General features: G+C 44.1%; 1 long non-coding RNA gene across 1 annotated transcript; it reads right to left on the bottom strand.

Moving 5' to 3' along the window:
• Positions 1-7,249: 7,249 nt before the first annotated feature.
• LOC125722503 (uncharacterized) lies at positions 7,250-9,893 on the bottom strand. The gene is made up of 3 exons (XR_007386423.1): positions 9,513-9,893; positions 8,805-8,915; positions 7,250-7,920 (listed from the first exon to the last, which is right to left on the bottom strand). It is a non-coding gene; the product is annotated as an uncharacterized LOC125722503 (long non-coding RNA).
• Between the last annotated feature and the right edge of the window lie 2,628 nt (positions 9,894-12,521).

The raw sequence follows: 12,521 nt of genomic DNA, 5'->3' as shown, positions 1-12,521 counted from the left end.
TGTTTCTTTAAAGGACCAGGCAGACAGGCTTACAGATTTACACGCCTTGTTTGTTTTAATTGTGGTGAGGTTTTCACGAACATTGAAGTAATTTTTAGACTGCAAACGTAAGTATTTGTTCTGTTTCATTTAAATGGCACATGCTTTACGTATGGAATGTGATGAAGGAAACTGAGCTCAGTCACCGGTCAACCCTGCCAGGGCGTATTCTCAGAATGACATTTTTCTCACAAATGTGTAATGGGAATAATATGTTTAATGCTAACAATGCACTAGACAATGCCAGTGTTCACATCACTACTTACATGAGGCAAGACTAAAAGACCTATGATAATATCAAACACGATTGATTTTATCAGAACATCAAGAAAAGAGCTAACGATCAAGATTCCGGGAGTGCGGCACGACTAGCAGAACTCTCCTGATTTCATTTTCACTTTGGAAATTTGTCTGCGATAGTGAGCCACTTGAAAGGTAATTTGGTGTAAGAGCAACAAAAGACAGGCCCTCTTGACACTGCTGAACTGTAATTCCCTGGCAGATTAGCCGGGTCCTGGGAAGTTCAAACGAGGTTCTAATGGATTATTACACATTCACATGTCTCATTTGTTTTCATTATGGTGAGCTTTTCAAGAACATTGAAGTAATTTTTTGACTGCAAACTATGTAAATATTTGTCCTGTTTCATTCAAACTGCACATACTTTACGTATGGAATGTGGTGAATGAAACTGACAATTTGAAAGCCTTAGAGGTTATATGAATGTGAATGATGTGCTATAGTGTGAACGGTAAGCTAAAGAAACAGAAGAAGGTCTGTATGATGACATCTCTTTGTATTTAATGCTATGCTTTCTCCAAAATCTCCTATTCAGTAACAGTTGCCAAGAGACCAAGGATCATGCTATATTTGAAATGTGTCCATTATCTCCTGATCCACTAGTGAGTGGCCATTCATTAGAAGCTCAGCCTAGAGTGTTATAATGCTTGTGCCATTCGTCTCACTTGTAATTCATTTTGGGCAAAAGTGTCTGCTACATAAAGTAAAGGTAATAACCAATTAAATCAAACCAAAGATTATTTATCTAAAGCACAGCAGTGTAGCACGCAGCAATAGATACAGGCGATGAAACAATGGCTAAGGTCCTTGACGATAGACCTGGTTTTTGTAATGCATCTACCTGCATCTTCACCGCTCTGCACGGGTTTGCAATCAGGGACCGTACAGCTCTGATACCCAGTAGTGATGCAGCAGGTCACAATACTCTCTATGGTAAACCTGCGGAAATTCCCCAAGACAATGGATGACAAGCCAAACTTCTTAAATCTGCAAAGGTAGAATGGGTACAGCTATGATCTTTTTGTGTATTGACCAGGATTGAGCTTCAGTGACATTGGCGCCCAGGAACCTGAAACATCAGGTCAGTGTAGGTCGATGTGTGCACGCTGAACCGATTCAAGCAGAAGTCTGCAGGCATCTCCTCCAAGCTTCATCATGTCGGGAAGTTGACCTCATCTTTGTAGGCAGCCTCGCCCCCACTGTTGATCTCGTCGATGGTTTGGTCGTCGGCCAACTTAATATCATTGAGGAGATGCAGCATCTATCCATCCATCCATTTTCCAAACCGCTTATCCTACTGGGTCGCGGGGGTCCGGAGCCTATCCTGGAAGCAATGGGCACGAGGCAGGGAACAACCCAGGATGAGGGGCCAGCCCATCGCAGGGCACACTCACACACCATTCACTCACACATGCACATGCACACCTAGGGGCAATTTAGTAACTCCAATTAGCCTCAGCATGTTTTTGGACCGTGGGGGGAAACCGGAGTACCTGGAGGAAACCCCACGACGACATGGGGAGAACATGCAAACTCCACACACATGTGACCCAGGAGGAGACTCGAACTCGGGCCCCTTACAGTGCTAACCACTGCACCACCATGCCGCCCCTTACAGTGCTAACCACTGCACCACCATGCTAACCACTGCACCACCATGCTAACCACTGCACCACCATGCCGCCCCTTACAGTGCTAACCACTGCACCACCATGCTGCCCCCGATGCAGCATCTAGAGTGACTTATTTCCATGTGCTGGAGGCTGGGACTCATAAGCATGGAATTCTTATAATGATTAACAAAAAAATCTAACTGACCGATAGACGTCTGCCAGTAACAGACCCAAAACTGACTAATGAACTCCATGAGAATTGGCTATAAATTATGGATTAGGCCAGTATCTGTTTTAATCTGAAATTATCTATAATAATTCTCAATAGTTTTTATAGATGATTAGAAATTTTTTTAGATTTAAATACTAAATTTTGAATTTACCCTTTCAGACTCATTTTTCTTAGCATGTAAAGACATTTTGCAGAAAGCGTTCTTAAAATAATACATCATAAGTGTGCATAGTGTTACAACTTCACTATGTAACAAAACCGTCTTTATTATTATTATTTTCTTGGTAAAACCAGAATAATCTACAACTGCCAGAGCTCAAACCACAAGGGAAAAGAAGTTCCTTTGTATTGTAAGAAACATTTTTCTTCTCTGCAAAGCACAAACAGTTTCTGCGATAATGTTTCGGTTGGCTGACTGTTACCCAAGAGATAGCGAACCCGTTTCTCAGTATGTGAGGTGATACTGGTTTCTAGATAAATGGTAACGTGCCAAAATAGAGCACGATCTGCATTGTGAGAAACGATTTCCTGCCTCACCTTTCCAAAGGTTTGGGCAATAATTCACCTCTGTCAGTTTGTGAGTTGAGTCGGTTTAACTGAACACATATTATTATTACTGTTGTGTGTTTAAATACACCCAAAGTGTGTGTAATGTTACGTTTCCTTCATCTAAACATACTGGAGTTGTTTTATTTGTTGTGTTCATTATCTGCCTTGCTGTGCAGGAAGGCTGTCAGGAAGGGCACATTTAATAATTGATATTTTAATGGAGAAATTCTCTTTTCACTTCCCCCATTTTGCTCACCACATTAGCCAGCTTGGACTGCGCCTTGGGAGCTGGGGGGTTAAGGGCCTGGCTGAAGGACCTTCTGATCACAGGCTTAGCCCCCTAAGCCACACGCTGTCCTCTATGCTCCATGTCCACCAGGGTCTCTCAGCACATACTGGTTCTCACCTGACAGCACAGGGGCCACGACTGACAACTGAGCCAATCGCTCAGAGCCTCAGGTTGCAGTGATGTGATCTGGATGGTAACGCATTTAAAAAACTGAAAATGTTCTTACTGTTCGTATTGTTTGAATTCGTTAGGGGTAAGTTTTAAAAAGTTTTTTCGCATAGTTATTTTTCTATCTGAAAAACATTCATATATTGTCTGAGAAATTATTGTATCATAAAACATTAAAGTTTTACAAAAATATTTATATATATATATAATGTATCCGTTAATTTACTTAGCATACGCTTTTCTCGAAAGTGACACGCAAGTGAGGCGATTAGCACATTAAGTGAAGCCAAAATAATGCAGATTATTGTACTCGGGCAAATGTGTTTTATTCACAAATATTCTGTAACTTATACAGAACAGCATTTTCAGGGTATAACGAGAACATGTAGGTTAACAGGAAGGGGGGAAATCTTTCCTCCCATGGGTGTTAAATTACTCAGCGTTTCAAAGGACTCGGATGGAAAAAAAAAAACCCATATTGTTGATTGGCCTAGGGAAACTGCATGATCTGGGAGCCGTCTGATTGGCTCCTGGCATGTGGCCTCACCTTGGATGGGGTTACTGGAGGTCATTGACTCAGGGTCTCCGTGGTGACACGCAGCACATGGGTCTGTTCCAGAGAATATCTTAATTTCAAAAAGGCGTCCTTGTCTTTCCTGACTGTCAGCGCGGCAGTTTATGGGCTTGGGCTGCCGTCGCTTTTAAATAATGTTAGTATTTACATAAAATGTACATAAAATGTCGCGGGAGACCCTTTTCCCTCGAGGAGAGTCTAGGTTTTTTTTGTTTTGCTGTTGATTCAAGAAAAATGCGGTACGGTTTTAAGGTAGTGCGGCGTAGGCTTTTCTGGGGACAGTTTGCCTCCCGCGGGTGAAAACTCACCGTGAGGTTTGGTGGAGTATCGTGGCAGGCTCTGGAGTGGGGGAGGGGCTGGAGAAGCAGATGGGGGTGGGAGGTGCTGAGCTGGGGAACCAGAATTCGAGCCGGACATCAGCAGCGGGGAGATGGGAAAATCCTTCCATTGTACCTCGTCATTTATGACACATTTCAGTTAGTATCAATAGGAAAACTGACTCAAATCAAGAACTAAGACTGATTTTTTTTTCATTTCCTGTAATAAAAACATTATTAATTATGATTGCATACATTTACTTTTTTGCCTGTCTGTGTAGTATTGTGGACAAGTCCAACATAGGCTGGCATCTATGCACACATCCTTCCTAAACAAACTCTTTTGGCTCCCGGAGTCTCTGATAGTTATTAATAATAATAATAATAATAATAATAATAATAATAGTAATAGTAGTGGTACACTATTAGTGTACTATTTGATTTACAGAAATTATGCTCAAATGATTCAAGGGCCAACAAAGGAAAGTAAGTTTTCAGTGTAAATTGAAGTAAGAATTCATAATTAATTCAGAATTATTACCTGAAGCAAAACAACCTGTCCCTGAACGCAGTGGCAGTACAAACAATTAGCAGTAAAATGTGAGCTGAATGAACAGAGGTGTCTTAAGGCATTAGAGGAATGTATAAGACTATCGGTTCAGTCTGAGCGAGTGCAGCCTGCTCAGTGGATGGGCTGGTGGGCAGACAGAGACTCGCCAATCCTGCGGTTCACTCTGAGGAGTGGGTCCGATTTCCCTGAAGCATTTATCACCAAGTGTCCTTGGACTCAGGCCAGGAGGCCCATGTTCCCATAGGAAAAGTTTCATTATTATTCAGTGTCTTTTTATTTTTTCCATTTAACTCACATCATATCGGATTCATCTCCGCTAGTAAAAAAAAAAAAAAACACTTAATTTTCTTTTTCATTTTGTAGCGGACTTCTCCTTTGTCTGGGTGAATAGGGGCAGAACTTGTCTCGCTTTTCTCCACTTCTGGGTCGTACCAGCGCAAGGCCAACAGTCAGAGTGCCACTGCTAAGTCATATCTAAGAGCATTTTGTACCTTTGACGATAAAATGAGAATGTTTTGCATTTCAGCTTCTGCAAAATGTTTTGCATTTCTCGCAAATTCTTTTAATATTCCCTGGCATGACTGACACTCATTTACCCCAGTGGCATTCATTTCCTTTACTTCGCAAGTTATTGTGGTAATTATATTTTTAAAATGTGCTGAGGGGGGCTGCTGTGTTTTCTTGGGGGGTTAACATTGGAACCTGCTGATGCACAGAGAGTTGTTAGGGAAGTGCAAGAGCTTGCTGGGGCACCAGGGGTGTGGAAGCCAGTTTTTGCCCAAGAAGACGGTGATGAGTCTCTTTTGTTTTTGCTTTTCTGTTTTCTGGCTGAGGTGATCAAAAATGCTGTACAGTTTTTACCTGCTTGTGTAAGCGGAATTCAGGGCTAGTTTCTCGTTCAAGGGTACAAGAGTAAAGGCAAACCAGGATCATTTGATCATGAGCTGTCCGTCATGGTCTGTCCACCAAGGTCTGTCCATCATGGTCTGTCCCTCATGGTCTGTCCATCATGGTCTGTCTGTCCCTCATGGTCTGTCTATCATGGTCTGTCCCCCATGGTCTGTCTGTCCATCATGGTCAGTCCCCCATGGTCTGTCTGTCCATCATGGTCTGTCCCTCATGGTCTGTCCCCCAAGGTCTGTCCCTCATAGTCTGTCCCCCAAGGTCTGTCCCTCATGGTCTGTCCCCCAAGGTCTGTCCCTCATGGTCTGTCTGTCCATCATGGTCTGTCCCCCATAGTCTGTCCATCATGGTCAGTCCCCCATGGTCTATCTGTCCATCATGGTCTGTCCCCCATGGTCTGTCTGTCCATCATGGTCAGTCCCCCATGGTCTGTCCATCATGGTCAGTCCCCCATGGTCTGTCTGTCCATCATGGTCAGTCCCCCACGGTCTGTCTGTCCCCCAAGGTCTGTCCCTCAAGGTCTGTCCCTCATGGTCTGTCCACCATGGTCTGTCTGTCCATCATGGTCAGTCCCCCATTGTCTGTCCACCACAACATGAGGAAGGTTTTTTGTTTGTTTCTTTGTTTTCCCGTTTTATCCCCATTCAGTGCTGTGGTGCCTCACATCACACACAGATCCACAGATATACTTTGAATGCTGTCAATAGCTGTCAGAGTCCTGTAAGGCAGGACATCTTCAGTGATTAGAGGGGGTTGGGACTCTTCCATGCTGCCCGAAGAGGACAGTCTCTAAATCGTCCTGCTCAGAAGAACAACGCTTCCCCGCCCCACACATCTGTGTCACCACATGCACACTAGTTGCATTTGCTATCGCATTCTATGCAACTGATGCTTAGTTAGTACACAGAGTACAGTCTGTGTTGGCCATTTTGATGACAGCCAATGAACTTCAGGGAACGGCACGTTCGGTGTGAGAGATCCAAACAGACAGAGTTGGGGGGAGTAGCTATCCCCCCCACCCCAGCCCAGCAAACATGCCCATAACAGTGTCACATGACTATCCTCACCAGTGCCAACTGGATTCCGTATTGAGAAAAGCCCCCCCTTGTTTTCTCACCACAAAGCTGAATGACGCAGACATGCCCCCCCCCCTCCAAAACATATTTACACACACGTATGAAAGGATTAAATAAACATGCTACCCTACATTTGACTCACTTTAGATTTTTTCAAACACACCACAAGGACTATTAATGAATTACAGTTATAAAGTGTGTATTGGAAGTATACATGAAGTGTTTGTAAGTTTTTTAACTATTTATCAGAAACTGGGCCATTATGCTGGGGACATTCCAAAAAATGAGCTTTGGTCTTTCCCTGTTTTTTGTCACAAAACTCTATTTCAGTTGTTATATCTGTCATATGAACCACAAATTTCCAAAATTCCCTCAGTGCATTTTCAAGAAGGTTCTTGTGGACTGAGTGTGTTCCGGACCAGAGTTCTTCACTGGATTGTATGAGCCCTGAGTTGGTTCCCCTTGTAAATATATATATATATAAATCTAATAAAGAGTCTCCTTTAACTTGAACAAACTGTGAGCTTTATTACCACCAAGACCTGGATGGGACTGGAGAAAACGTTCCATGGGCAGTGGAAGCTGAGAGACCTGTGCCCCCAGTTCTGTTTTCTGGCACCTCATAAGTGTTTCTACAGACGTTTGAAACTCCCCCCCCCCATCCACTGAGAACCCCAAATTCTTCTAAGGCTTCTCCCTGGAGATCTCGTCGGTGCCTTCGCCATTCGGCTGCCAGCTATGTGCATTTGTAGGCCTTACAGATGATCTCCTGCATTTCTACAGTTTCCAACAGCTATGAAGCAGTCTGAGCCTTGAAGCTCCATATCCTACATTGTCTGGTGCCCCATGTCTTCTATATATGGGCTGTACAGGTGAAGTGCATGTGTAAGATTATCTTTGCCTTTATCTCCCACATGTGGGGTAAGTAGTGTTGCAGTTTCACATTAATCACACGTTTTTTAATTTTTTTATTTTTTTTATGAACTGGTACCAACGTGCGCTTATGGGTGTCCGGCTAAAGGCAATGCCTTTATGAAAATGCAGGTTCATGTAGGAGTTTTAATTTCAGCACACAGTGGTTATTCCCTTCCATTTCAGCACTGGATGAAGGTTTATCTGCTTGTAAATCCTCTTAGCCTCCAAAACTCCGTTCCTGCTCAGGACAACGACAGATCAGCATTTGAGCCACTGGGTTGTCAGAATCCTCTCCGGCAGTAAAAATTGTTGACTGGCCGTGGCCATTCTTGAGTATCGATACGCATCCATCCCCTGCCAGCCAGGAAGGACTTCTGAAATGTAAATATCATAATACTGACCAGACGTGACCAGAAAGAAGCTGAGCTACTGAATATGAAACCACCCACACAGATTACTCACAACAAAACAAGTTAATCAGAAAAACAACGTCGCCCTTTTTTGGTTTCCGCTGTCTGCTTTGTTGTTTTTCGTGGTATGCTTTTTTTTAAATTAGAATGTTTTTGTGTCATTCTGAGCCTCCTGCTGGTACTTTGCCACAGATGCATTCTTTAGTATGTATTGTCTCCTTTATCTGACAGTAATCCACACACTGAATGGTCAGTCTCGTGGCGCGATGCCCATCGGATCCACCTGATGCTTTTTTACATCACTGCTAAGGTTACTGTGTGACGAAAAATACTATAAATTTCTCATGGCAAATGTAATTTGATCTGTGATGTTAAGTACATTTCAGCACAACAAAAGATTAGCCCACATAGGTCACAGATAACTGATTCACCTTGTCAGGTGGAACCTTTCAATTCAATTCAATTCAATTCAATTCAATTCAATTCAATTCAATTCAAAACTTTATTTGTCCCCGAGGGTCAATTAAAGACACACAGGGCAGTTGAACAAGAACACAATCACATAAAGTACAACAGTATTTGAAAGATGCTGTGCAAAATTGCAGTCAATCAGGTAGATAAGAACTTTATCAAAGCTACAATAGCAAAGGCCTGCTGAGCATTTTAATCAGAACATGTCCTTAATGTCCAAATAATGCCAGTACAAGATTTATTCTCTAGATCTATGTCGAGAAAAACGACAGTTAATAGGATGCACAATAACGTAATTTCAGAAATGCGATCATGGTTTAACATATCAGCTGTCTTTAGTAAACTAGTCTTGAGTAAACTCGAATTCATGCTCAGACCTGCAAGGTTTCACGCACGAAATCCAGGTTTGTCTCCCCTGCGGATCGTTGGTGTTACGCCCTCCCACAGCATTCCTCCAGATGAAGTACTACAGCTTGCTCAAACAGGAGCTGAAAACCCCAAAGTTTCACTTGCTCACTTGGGAGAGGCCACACCACCACAACGTTACTGAGATAAACCAAAATAGCACAGATTTCATACAAGATCACTGGGTCCACCCCTCACAAACAGGCCAGTGAATTTTCTGCACACTAAATGCCATTCTGATGATTTCATGGATCTTCACAATAAAAAGCAATGAATGTGGTTTAAAATGCTTTCAGCAGATTGATTCACAATCTGACTGGATTCAGGAAACACTAAACTGACAGGTGTCCATCTTCCAGCCACATGTACAATACTGGGCCACGGGGAGGATCCTGAAGCCATCGGAAGACGTGGGGCAGGGGACACCCAGTACGGGAGCCCGGAGCAAGTGGCCGAAGCAGGAAGTACGGAGCAGGAACAGACAGACAGGCAGACAGACACTTACTTTTTTGATTGTATTTACAAATTGAGGTTATCCAAATAGGGACCTGAAAAAATGTCCCCAAAGGTAAGGAAGTTTCAGGTATTACCACACTTCGAGGACATTTTGGTCCCCAAATGTGATCTATGGAAACCCACACACACACACAGACACACACACACACACACACACATCTCACCATGTGTCTCTTCCACCTGATACTGTATTTGCAGAAGCTGAAATGCAAAATATGACATCAGCAGAAATCAGAGAAAAACATAAACATTTGCATTTCAGTGTTCTTCTTCAGTGTTCTTCTTCAGTGTTCTTCAGTGTTCTTCTTCAGTGTTCTTCTTCAGTGTTCTTCTTCAGTGTTCTTCTTCAGTGTTCCATGCCACTAACGACATAAATTAAATCACAGGCCACCTATAGAGGGTTTTATTATACAAATGCATCCATGGGTTCCCCGGTACTGGTGTAAGACCCAAGCACTCGTACTGGTAACCCGACACCACATTGGGGATTCTGAAACCAGCCAGGGCTAAATAAAACCCATGATGCCGATGGCGACAGATGTCGATGAACCCACTGAACCGACTGCACCCCCAGACCAGGCCTGCCACTAAAAACAGGACTCGTGGGATCCCTCCACAACCACACCCTACACAAGTAGATATTCAAGTCTGGGTAACTAAGTTAGTTAAGAAATGCCCTCCCTTATAACTGTCACGCAGAATTGCAGTTTTTTAATTCATTTTTGAATTCCTTTGGTGCACTGCTATTTCACAGACAGTTTTGCGAGAAACATATGAAATATGTCTCTCCACAATTTATAACATCGATTCTTAACATAGTTGTTACACATTGCACTTATTTGTTATGCATTTTTAAAGAAACCGAGTAGTTGAATTTGGTAGTGTTTACCAGTTTTGTACTGTTTACATTCCAGTGAGTCCCAGATCAAAGGAGATATGGTCTTCTTGGGTTTTTACGAGTTTCTTTCAGCATCAAGGTTTTTTTTTTCTTTTTTTTAGCGACAGTCAGTAGGCTTTAGCAAGTTTCCCACGATTGACTGCATTATTGAATAGGGAGGTGCCCTGCCTTTACAATTACAATTGGATAATTTGGAGCTGCCGACAATTAGTCGTTCAATAACTGTGAGCCACCTGACACAAAGATATTGTTGATCTGAAGTTACGTGATGGTAAATAGCTACATGACTGGGTTTGTATGCGAAACCGTCTGATGTGACGTCTTCCCAGAAGCATCGCTCGGGGCAGCAGGGCAAACAGAATGACAAGGTGATGAGAGGAAGGGAGAGGCGCGGGTTCAAGGCATGCTTATCACCACCAGCAGGGGGCGATGAAAAGCGAATGACCAAGTACAAAGGTGAATGGAACATGTAGGCACACACCCACTGGTCTCACGCTTGCTACAAGCTGTCCCAGACGAACAATGTCTAAACTTGTTCTTGGTTTTTATGGTCTTGCCGTCAGGCGTTTTGGACTGAACAAGCATTCCATTAAAAATACCTCACCCACAACAAATCACACACCCCTCATTTGATCAGGGCTGGGTTCATCTCTTAACAATTCTTAATGTTCAACCACTTTGTCAGATATTAGAGTGGGAGTTCCGCATGTAATCAAGGAAACGTTAGGCAAGGGTTTTTGTGCATAGCCCTTCATGAGAATAAAAAGTATTCGATTGAAAGCACATTAGAGGCCACGCCCCCACAGCAGGTGTGGTTGCAGCATGAGTACCGTGCTCGCATGCGCAATGCTACGGCTGACAGGTAGAGGGCAGCATTTCTGACATATAGGCAAAAAATTTATTTGGATTGGAGATTGGAGCCTATCCGAGGCAGCGAAAGGATGGGGGAACACCTGGGATAGGATGCCCAACGTTGCATGTGTTTTGAGGTACACAGTGAAATTCATATGTTACAGGGTAGAGGACAGGTGCATGCACAAACTGACTGCAGTATGGGGAAACCAGTAGTGCAATACTGGGCAAACAACACTGCTATACGAGACAAACAGCAGTGCCATAGAGGTTAACAACAGCAGTACAGTGCAGTGCAGTGAGGAGATGCAGGTCACTGGTTGTTCAGCAGTTGGAAGGTATGCTCAGGTAGCACTTTCTGGAAGGCAGGAGTGTAAGACGGTGGTGGTCTGGGTGGCAGGCATCCCTGATGATGGTCTCGGCCCCCTTCTAGCATCGAGAGAGGTAGATTGGTGGTAGGTGAGGAAGATCAGGGCTGGGGATCTTCGCGGCCGGTCGCTCAGCTCTTCATGGCAGCTTGAGGTCCTGAGCCGTTACGTTACCCAGCCCCACCGTCATGCTTCCGGTCAGGATTCTCTCAATGGCACGATAGTAGTTCACCAGGGCTTTGGTTCCCAGCCCAAAGCTCTTCAGGCGCCTTAAGGAGGACATCTGCTGAGCTTCCATGAGGATGCAGCTGCTGATGAGAGACCATGAGAGGGAGCCAGTGATCTGGATGTCCAGGAACCTGAAGCTGCTGACTTCACCCATGGGAGTAACATGCAAACTCCACACCCAGAGATGGGGAGGGATTCAGACCCCAGCCCAGTGCTATGAGCAAACAGCACTGCTCACTGTGCCACTGAGCTGCCAACAGAGAGCCTATGCTTTTATTTCTGAGGAAATGGTGGGGCTTGCTTGCAGTGGGAGCACTCCAGCTTCCAGCAAGGCTTGTTTTGGTTTCACAGCGTTTCAGGTAACAGCCCCTGGAACCTTCTGGCATGATGTGAGAGCCTGTTACCCCCCGCTTCCCTATATTCCCTATATTCCCCCCCATCGGAATACAATAGCCTCTCTTTCTTGCACTCCACTGCTCTGGATCTCTTTGGGCATCTTTGAGGGAGTCTGCTCTGCCAGTTTCCATGGCTGGGGGGGGAGGGGGGGTTCCCCTAGATAAAGACAGATTGCCAAATGAAGAAGTTGTCTCTGTGCCCAGAGTCCAAGAAAGGGTAGTACTGCTACTCTGACTATGTTTGTTTTGAAATCGAGGAAAACAGCCCCCCCTTTCCCCACCCCCCCAAAAAACCCCAGCCAAGGTTGACAGGCTGCCAGACTCCAGGGAAGATGCAAAGTGGAGTGATTGTTTGCTAGGGTGATGGGGAGCTAATTTGTGGGCCAAAAAACACAAGTCCTGGTTAGACTGGCCGTGCGTGTGAAACAGCGC

The sequence above is a fragment of the Brienomyrus brachyistius genome, chromosome 2 (assembly GCF_023856365.1).
Source record: "Brienomyrus brachyistius isolate T26 chromosome 2, BBRACH_0.4, whole genome shotgun sequence".
NCBI lineage: Eukaryota > Metazoa > Chordata > Actinopteri > Osteoglossiformes > Mormyridae > Brienomyrus > Brienomyrus brachyistius.
The sequence above is the reverse complement of the archived record's forward strand: the minus strand, read 5'-3'. Positions and strand labels throughout refer to the sequence as shown.